At 43.2% G+C, this 9,814-nt stretch overlaps 1 non-coding gene across 1 annotated transcript; it reads right to left on the bottom strand.

The window, feature by feature from the left end:
* Nucleotides 1-8,996: 8,996 nt before the first annotated feature.
* On the bottom strand, nucleotides 8,997-9,080 carry Trnas-gga. The gene is given in 2 exon segments: nucleotides 8,997-9,031; nucleotides 9,041-9,080. It is a non-coding gene; the product is annotated as a tRNA-Ser (tRNA).
* Between the last annotated feature and the right edge of the window lie 734 nt (nucleotides 9,081-9,814).

The raw sequence follows: 9,814 nt of genomic DNA, 5'->3' as shown, positions 1-9,814 counted from the left end.
AATACGCCAGTCACTACTCTTGATGAACTGTGGTATCATGTTGAAGCTGCATGGGCAGCTGTACCTGTAGACGCCATACGAGCTCTGTTTGACTCAATGTCCAGGCGTATCGAGGCCGTTATTACGGCCAGAGGTGGTTGTGCTGGGTACTGATTTCTCAGGATCTATGCACCCAAACAGCGTGAAAATGTAATCACATGTCAGTTCTAGTATAATATATTTGTCCAATGACTTCCCGTTTATCGTCTGCATGTCCTTTTGGTGTAGCAATTTTAATGGCCAGTAGTGTATTTTACACACAAAAATTGACAATGTTACAAAACTAGCAGCACGCTGACTCGAAATACGCCTTAAAAAAGATCAAAACTAAATGTTGTGTAGAAAGAGAAAGAGAGAGAGAGCTGTAATTTGCTTCGTAGGTAACATGGGATATTTAAACAATTACATTTTTTCATTCTGCCATGGACTCTAAACTGCCCCAACCCTTCTGGCGCACTTTCTTTGTGGTACACTTTCCTTTGAACACGAACTGCTTCAGGAGTAATAAAATCTGTGAAACATTGTCAAACACACAAAGATGTTGAAGATGTCACAAAACCCTGCAAATGTTGCGTTAGAAGATGTGCCACAGGAAATATTAATTACATCATTAATATAGGCTTTTAAACAATTTACATCACACACAAACACACAGAGTTAAAACCAACTCCCAAAAAAAGAAATCGACACTGAACAGTAGTTTGCATGCATAAACAATAGTGTTATACTTCTGACAAGAAATTTCATTAAATAATCCAAAACCTATTATTATATGACATCAAGCAAACGGTGACGAATTTGAGATTTCGACAGGAATCTATACCGTCATGGTTATGGAATTTCCGATCACTACAGTCTGCTAAGCGTAAATATCACGGACTTCCCAAGTTGACTGGTTTTCTTAGTTCCACCAGGACTTTGAAGGAGGGAGGAAAGGATATGTCACCTGATACGATAGTAACAACTACACACAGGCGCGAACTCCGTGGGGTCTTAGTGGGCCCAAGCCCCCTTAAAAATTATTTTGGAGAGGCAGAGCCCTCCAATAATTTAAGGAAATTATTAGTTATATTATGCTTTGTAAAATCACAAAATTATGTTGGAATTTTAAAATACATTCAGTAATGAGTTAAAACAAATAATTATTATGACAGTAAGCAGGTTAACTGAAAAGGAGTGGTTGTGAATCGTGATAGCGTTACGGTGCTGCGGGCACACTTAGAATTTGCCTCGGTGCGCGAACCTTCGGGTAAAGTCGCGCCAGCGGGCCAGCGCTGCAGCCACGGCGACATCAAGAGGACTGGAGCAGAAGCGCCTGGAACCCTCCACCTCGTGTCGCCTTGACGCTTCGAGATATTATGACGCCGTGGCTATATAAAGCCCACCCTGCTGTCGCAGTCATTCAGTGTGGATAGTTTCGTTCAGTGCGTGCTGCAGACGTGTTTAGTGTTCAGACTTTAGTGTCTAGTGGACTATTTTGTATGACTATATTTTATTCGTTTCCTTTAGTCTCTTAGTGTATTGTGAATTAAGTTCGCAATGGATAAATTTGTTTCCCAAAATGCGCGCTTGGAAGTTGATGATGCTGCAAGTCTACCTCCAACAATTATTGTTTCATCGGTTGCTTAATCGTCTTCAGGCGAGAACCGTTCACAGCCAAAACCTGGTCAATCCAGTAAGGGAAGATCATTTCAGAAGTCTTGGTTGATCAAATATACATGCCTAGAATACAAAGCATCTACCGAAAAAGTTTTTTTCAAAATCTGCAAAGAGGCAGATACTAAAAATCTATTACAATTTTCTTAAAATAAAAAGAAGATGCATTTACTTCCTAAGGGGTTTTCTAACTGGAAAAAGGCTTTGGAAAAATTCCGTCTTAATGAAAATACGTTTACCCATAAAGAAGGTGTTCTGAAACTAAATTCTATCACTAACCAAAGTGTGGCCTCCCAGTTGACTGAACAGTTAGATAGTGATCTGAAGAAAGGCCATTTAGCTCTTGAGGCAATTTTTACTACCACGTAATTTCTATGCCAACAAGGACTATCAATTAGAGGGCATGGAGATGTAAACTCAATTTTTTTTTTCAATTTGGAACTCTGAAAGAATGACATACCTGAGTTTAAACAACAATTTGCTGCAGATATGCTGCAGCGTATTGATATGGCTGCCAGCTTCCTGGAAAGATGTTTATTCTCAGATCAGGCAACCTTTGACCTATCAGGAAGGGTTAGCAGGCATAATGTTCGGATTTGGGGTTCGCAAAATCAGCACGTTGTCCTTGAACATGTTCGTTATAGACCTAAACTAAACGTGTGGTTGCGGGCTAATGCACGATATGATTGCTGGAGCGTTCTTCTTTGCGGACCAAACAGTGATTGGGTCAGTGTATCTGGACATGTTGGAGCAGTTTGTGTACTCTCAGATACGAGACCTGCATCCCTACATCATTTTTCAACAAGATGGAGCTCCACCGCATTCGTCGTAGGCTGTTCGCGAGTTCCTGGATAGGAAATTTCCCAGTCGTTGGATGGGATGTGGAGGACCCATTGCCTGGCCACCACTTTCAACCGACATTAAGCCACTTGATTTCCTCATGTAGGAATTCGTGAAGGACCGCGTGTATGACCCCAAAGTAGGCGATATTCCTGCATTGCGTCCTCGTATCACTAACGCGATTGCCACAATAACAGAGGAAATGTTACAAAGAACTTGGCAAGAAATTCAATGTAGACTCGATATTCTTCGTGCTATACATGATTCCCATGTAGAGGTGTATTGATGATAAATAAATAAATTATTTGAGATGCTCTACAATGTGGTGCATTTTTCACTGTCGTATCTACTGTGTTTTTTTTTCCGAGTGTTTGAAATCAGGGAAGTTTGAATGGGGCACCCTGTAAATCTCATTTTATTATGATGGTCATATTTCCCTGCATAGGTGGGAGGTTCTAATATCGTTAAAAGAAATCAATTCAACAAGAAACTTCAAGTCAAGAATCACATCTGTGGTGCCCTGGCCATCAGCTCCACCCGCCAGGCGGCATGTCGCTAATATCAAATTGATAAGCTAATTAATTAAATTGATCATGAGAGTCACTTTCCATGGCAAGTAATTTTTCTTTATCATTAGTCATGTTACACTCACCATGTAGTTCATATGGGGATCCCTGGGGGGAAGACGACGGTCTTTTTGAGGAGCACTGTTCAGAACCGACATTTGAAGCTGACCACAGAAGGACCCTACCGCCGGCAACATATATTTAGCGTAAGAACCGCGCTATTAAAAACATGATCACAACTACTATGTCATCGTCACCCTGCATAAATACAGTCTTGGTTCTACAGCCACACACAAAAGTCGCTGATAGCGATACGATTCCTGGTAGAAACGCTGTCTGCGATTTGGAGTCAGGTCTATCCATTCAACCACATACTTGCGTTGGATCCTATGAAGATGTCTTTTATTAATTACAGCCACTGGTGAATCGTATTCATGCCACTCTCATATCTAGGAACGAGTCACCTTTCTCGAACCTATCTGCTACAGCGAAACTCCAACATGGCAGTAGTAAGACTATGGGGCCATCAGACCACTCTGCATTGGTGCGAAATTTATTCAAGATGGCGGATACAAGATCGTGGCGATAGATGTGGCAATATCATGGCGGAGATCAAATTTTGGTGGGAAAACAGACCGATTGGGCTACCTCCACTAACCTAACCCATCCCCCTCTCCTCCCTCCCTTCCCCTCCCCACCCTTCCCCTCCCTAAGGAAATGGCGAGAAAATAGGTCAACTGGGCTACCTCCACTAACCTAAGTCATCCAACTACTACCTCCTCCCTGGAATTGGCTGGCAGAAGACTCAGACTGTGCTGGGCTGCAGGATAGGCTGCACGTTAAGTCTTTATTTTGCATGCATTGTTTATTTAAAGAATTTGAGTTGCCATAGGCAATAGCTCCAACCAGTGTGTTCACCATGAAGTCCAGAGTTCAACTAACCTAGTACGCAGTACCGCCTCCAGAGGGCACTGACGTCCCTCCCATGACGTAATCCAAGACGGCGGTCTGGGGAAAAATGGCGGGAAAAGGACTCAGTCTGTGTCAGCTGCTGGAGAGAGAAAGGAATGTACTTTATATATTTTCAGTGGGAAGTTGGACCAATTCTTTAGGGGAGGATTTCACGTAGTTTATTTATTACACTGATACAGAACACTCGCCCTGACGTGCTTGGAGTCTCAATCACAGCCTACAGACCTGCAAACTACTCGTAAATTACCGAAACAAAACTGTAAATTGATGTACAGACACGCAAAGAACTCGTAAATTGTCAAAATAATGCATGCATAACGCTCTGCAAACACGCTCAGTAATTGCAGACTGTCGAAATAACGCGTTACAGAGCCTACAGACCTGGAAACTACTCGTAAATTACCGAAAAAGTGTAGTACAGTGATGTACAGACATGCAAACAACTCGTAAATTACCGAAATAATGCGTGTAAAGCGCTCTGCAAACATGTTCACGAACTATACACTGTCAAAATAATGCATTGCACGGCCTACAGACATGTTCACTAAATAATTCAGTACACTGATGCACAGCCACGTTCGCTAGTCGTAAAATTGTCAAAAATATCGCATGTATAATGTTATGCAAACACGCTCACAGCGCTTAAAAAGCCGAAAATAATACAGTGCACAAACACTTTGACCTGCTTTTGAACTATCGTTAAGAAATTCGACCACAATGTATCAGCGAAAACTGTTCCCTACAGAGGCCCCAAAGCGTGCACACACCGGTCCAGCCATGTCTCATATGCTAGACACCACACACATGATTACCTAGGCACCGTTGCTGGCATGATGAAGATGCATGACTAGTGATTCACCGTCGTAGGCACAGCTAAAAGGTTGTCAGTGTTATACTGACACCGCATATCTATGTAAATAAGAGCCAAGTCTCCCTCAGGACATGCTATAGAAATCTTTTGCAATGCTTTCAAAAACCGGTTCCCAAAATTTCCCAGAATAACACAGGATGCATACTTCCTGGTGATCCTTATGGGACAGCCTGTCCCATATGCGAGATGCCTCTGGTAGTGCACGTGTTTACCTAGCCACTGTGACGCCAGCGCAGGACTAATTGCCGAGTGAGAGATACTTATGCTGTCTGCACTACTCCATTCCCCCGTGTCTCATCTTGGATATAAAATCGGGACTTCAGTTCCATAACTGAGGCGATTCTAAGTTAGCAACAGGTGTTTGCGAGGTACTGCAATCTCCGTGTGTACATCTCTTTGACAAATGTCCTGTTTACAGAGTTAGTGGCAGCATGACGTATAATATCACATGTCAAACGCCGCTGCTATGCGTTTATCTGTTTTCTTGTAAGAGGTATTGTCTGTTACTACGTTTATTTTATATAGGAGTGATACGAACATAGTATAATTCGTGAACAGTGATCAGACATGAACAGTGGACTCTATCCATACATGGAAAGCTATATTGTGCATGTATCAGGCAGATCCCAGACACTAGAACAATACTTTAGAATTGATGGCGCGGTTGATTTACATAAAATACTTCGAACTCCATCTGTCTGAAACTCCATCATGCATAAAAACCACCCATTTCCTGCTCTTCTCAACCGACTGCTATTACATCACAACACTTTCATATCTACTACTACAAACGGATAAGGCAATGCTATCCTCCTCGACATGCACACATCTGGAGAAATCTTGTGCACTTGGATGGGTCCGGAACAGCAGTTACAGACTCAGTATGCTCCACTCTTTTACGTGACGCAGAATGTTGCGGTCTACTTCTGGTCAGCTGCAGATTCATTCAGTGACAGTGTTGAACCACGGTTTGGTCAAAGACAGGGCGAGATCTTTCAGTCTCTATCCTAAGAATGCGAGAGTGCCCTATAGCTCCCTTCCGCATGGAGAAAGATAATAAATCACGCATTATGCTCGAAGTGCTATAAATATGTAGATCGCAGTCTGGTATACTTTGATGATGTATATGTTCGAGAATTAACAATGAATGGTCATACTGCACAGTCATCTATCTCCATTCACAATGGTGCTCGCAAAGTAGAGGGGGGACAGTTTAGTGATGATACAGAATGTGGGAAGCATTCTGCCGTGAGTAGAGGGACAAAGTATGTTGCAGGTTCGAATCCTGCCTCGGGCATGGATGTGTGTGATGTCCTTAGGTTAGTTATGTTTAAGTAGTTCTAAGTTCTAGGGGACTGATGACCACAGCAGTTAAGTCCCATAGTGCTCAAAGCCATTTGAACCAACAAAGTATGTTGTGGTACATTTTGTTAGTGCGGGTTGTCAACGTCAGGGGCAGGTATGCACTCAGGGGCAAACCTATTGTTCTGTTAAGTACTTTTCCATGTCAACCTATTGTTCTGTTAAGTGCTTTTCCATGTCAACCTATTATTCTCCTTTGATTGACAGTTACTTAACCTATTGTTCTGTTAAGTGCTTTTCCATGTCGCTGCACTTACCCTATTGTTCCCACCCCACCACACTCCCCTCCCCCATCAGGAAGGAGATGCTGGCGCATTTTGTTAGTTTGAGTTGCCTGCATCAGGGGCAAGTATGCACTCATTCAACCCTATTGTTCTCCTTTGATTGACAGGTACTTAACCTATTGTCCTGTTAAGTGGTTTTCCATGTCACTGCGCTTAACCTATTGTTCTCCGCCGCCCTCCGCCAACCCCCGCCCCCCTCCCACCCTCGCTGCTACAGGTACACTTTCAGGTCTGAGTTATTGGAATAGGCCGCCCTCTCCCTCTTATCAGTTTGATTGACTACTTAATTAAATTTATCAATTAGTTAACCTCTCTGGTGGGAAGGTTCCACGTCCCCTGCCACACCTCCCAGGTGGGAAATTCAAATTTTGTCAGATTTTCGTGAGTGCCACTCCCACCTGGACATGGAATCAATTTTCACTAGTGCCACGCGCACCTGAACTTGTAAGGAAATAGTTAAGGTCTCGACCACGATCCTCAACTGACCGCCACATCCCCTTACCAACCGATGTTGGTGGGCTAACGTGTACTAATGTGCACTAACGTTTACTAACGTGCATTGCACATGACATTATCCAAGATGGCGGCTTTTGGCGGGAAAGTGCTACGCCCCCCTGGCGGGAAATTCAAATTCCAACAGGATAATGGAACCTCTACTTACCTATGATAATGGCGGGAAGATAGGTCACATTAACTGCTTAATTAAACTGATCGACCTCTCTGGTGGGAAAGTGCCACCCCCCTCTGGTGGGAAGTTCAAATTCCATCAGGTCAATGCAACCTCACCTAACTTAAGAAAATAGCAGGAAAAAACAGCACCTCCACTAACCTAAGTCATCCAACCGCCACCTCTTCCTAGGAATTGGCAGCAAAAAGACTCACTTGATCGATCATTTAGAGGGTATTTGATTGCTCTGTATGGAATATTGTTTAAACAATTTAGACACTGTGTGGAGTATTCTTTATTTAATCAATTTAGGGGATTCAAGGCAGTGTATGGAATATATGGAAAGGGTATGTTGTTTATTTATAAAAAATTCAGTTTGTGGGGGATTGGATTTCTCTTGCTTATGATCCTAGGCTGTTTGGAAACATCTAGGTCTTGCAAGAAGCAATTACATGGGGAAACATGTTGCGTAACCTAATGTTCGATACTGTACTCTGGGTGTCTTAACCTTATGTTCGGCCCTTTGTCGGAACTTAACCTATTGTTCTATTAAGTAGTTTTCCATGTCACCACACTTAAACTATTCTACCCCCTTTGATACGAAATTAAGTAATAAGCTACATGCTCCCACCATTTTCTGGTACACTTTTCGAATTTCACATGCTTTTGAACACCATTTCTGGCGCATTCTTCTTTGTCACCCACACCCTCAAACTATTGTAGTGTGTTGTACATAAAAATTATTCAGATTAACTTAGTGTTCTGCACTTAACCTGCTCTTCTGCTGCATGTCACCCACACACACACACCACCCCCTCAACTACTGTATCGCTAACACCATTTTGATATAAAAATTTATTCAAATTAATTAAATCGATATTCATTACATGTATTGGATAATTTTTTTTTTAATCTGTGGCATCCTATTGTCTTAGAGCGTTGTCTGTCTGTATGAAGCCCTTACCAGTTGGGTCTGATTCAAGAGATTTAGAAGGTCCAAAGAAGAACAACTAGATTCGTGACTGGTACATTTAACCATCGCGAGAGCGTTACAAATGTCATTGAAAGTTTGTGATGGGGGGGAGGGGAGGGGGGGGGACACCCTTACAGATAGACGACGCGCTAAATGGAAGTGCTGCTCACTAAATTCCAAAACCCTACCTTCACCGAGGATGTAGAGCATATATTATTACCACCAACTTTCATATCGCGCAGTGATCACCAACGGAAATTGGAGCTCGTACCGAGGCATTCAGACTCGTTTTTCCCTCGCGCGAACCGCGAGTGGGACAGGAGGAGGGAAATATGACTTTGGTGTGAATAGTGCCCTCCACCACACACAGCTTCGTGGCTAGCAGAGTATATATGTAGATGGAACATAGTTAAAACAAAAGACCGCTAATAATAAGAAACACATCCCGCCACTCGACGCCCGACGCTGACGCCAGAGTCCGTACTTTAGCGTAACTCCTATCGAAGTGGGTGTTCACCTAGCGGTGTTGCTAGTGTGATGGCGCATAGCTGCAGTTTAGTCCACAGTCGAGGGAATTCGCAGTGCCTTCCCAGGGCACATTCCTACGGGACAACCAGTCCGTCAGTAAATTTACCTCTGAAATTACCTGTGTGGGAGCACAAAAAAATAGCTCTGAGCGCTATGGGACTTAACATCTGAGGTCATCAGTCCCCTAGAACTCAGAACTACTTAAACCTAACTAACGTAAGGACATCACACACATACATGCCCGAGGCAGGATTCGAACCTGCGACCGTAGTGGTCGCGATGTTCCAGACTGTAGCGCCTAGAACCACTCGGCCACCCAGGCCGGCGTGTGGGAGCACAGTCCGCATGTGTTTCCTGCAGACGAGACTTTCAGAGGCAAAATTATTTTGCATAGATCGCTACGTTGCACTGACAGTTAAGCCCCGCAAAACAGTTGTCCACAGAACATCAAATATATACAACACTCACAAGAACATTTAACAGTCTAACTACAATCAAATATTACATGTGCAGGTAATGTTTCCTCTGGAACGAATCTCAGTATCTATAGCGCACACGTAAAAAAATCTCTTGCAGTTATCGATGTCCTTAATCTTTACGACCTTCGCGATAGGGCACAAACTCATACAACATCATAAGCCCCAGTAACACTACACAAACAGTGAAGTTATTTTTTCACATCTGTACAGTGCCCGAACAAATTATGGTATACACACACTCACACATTCTATATGTCTCGATTCTCCTCAGACCTAGGAAATTATCTGACAAAGTCGCTGAATCAGCGCTTCTGGAAGGTGTTGCCAAGATTCTCTCTAACATGTGTTACGAAGGACAGACTTCTGGAACTGTGTACTGATAATGAATACCGTAACCGGGGACGCAACTCTTGGAAAGGCATCACTGACGCGGTTGGTGTACTGTATTGAACATCACTACCGATAGAGCAACAAGGAAAGTGCTAGGGTACGCCTGGGGGGTGTCGGTGAGGGGGTGTATTGTTACAGGCGTATGCCCCGTCCTGTTTGTACACTATGGCAGGTACAGTTGGACACA

This window comes from Schistocerca piceifrons, chromosome 11 (assembly GCF_021461385.2).
Source record: "Schistocerca piceifrons isolate TAMUIC-IGC-003096 chromosome 11, iqSchPice1.1, whole genome shotgun sequence".
Lineage (NCBI taxonomy): Eukaryota > Metazoa > Arthropoda > Insecta > Orthoptera > Acrididae > Schistocerca > Schistocerca piceifrons.
This window is presented reverse-complemented; position numbering and strand designations above follow the sequence as displayed.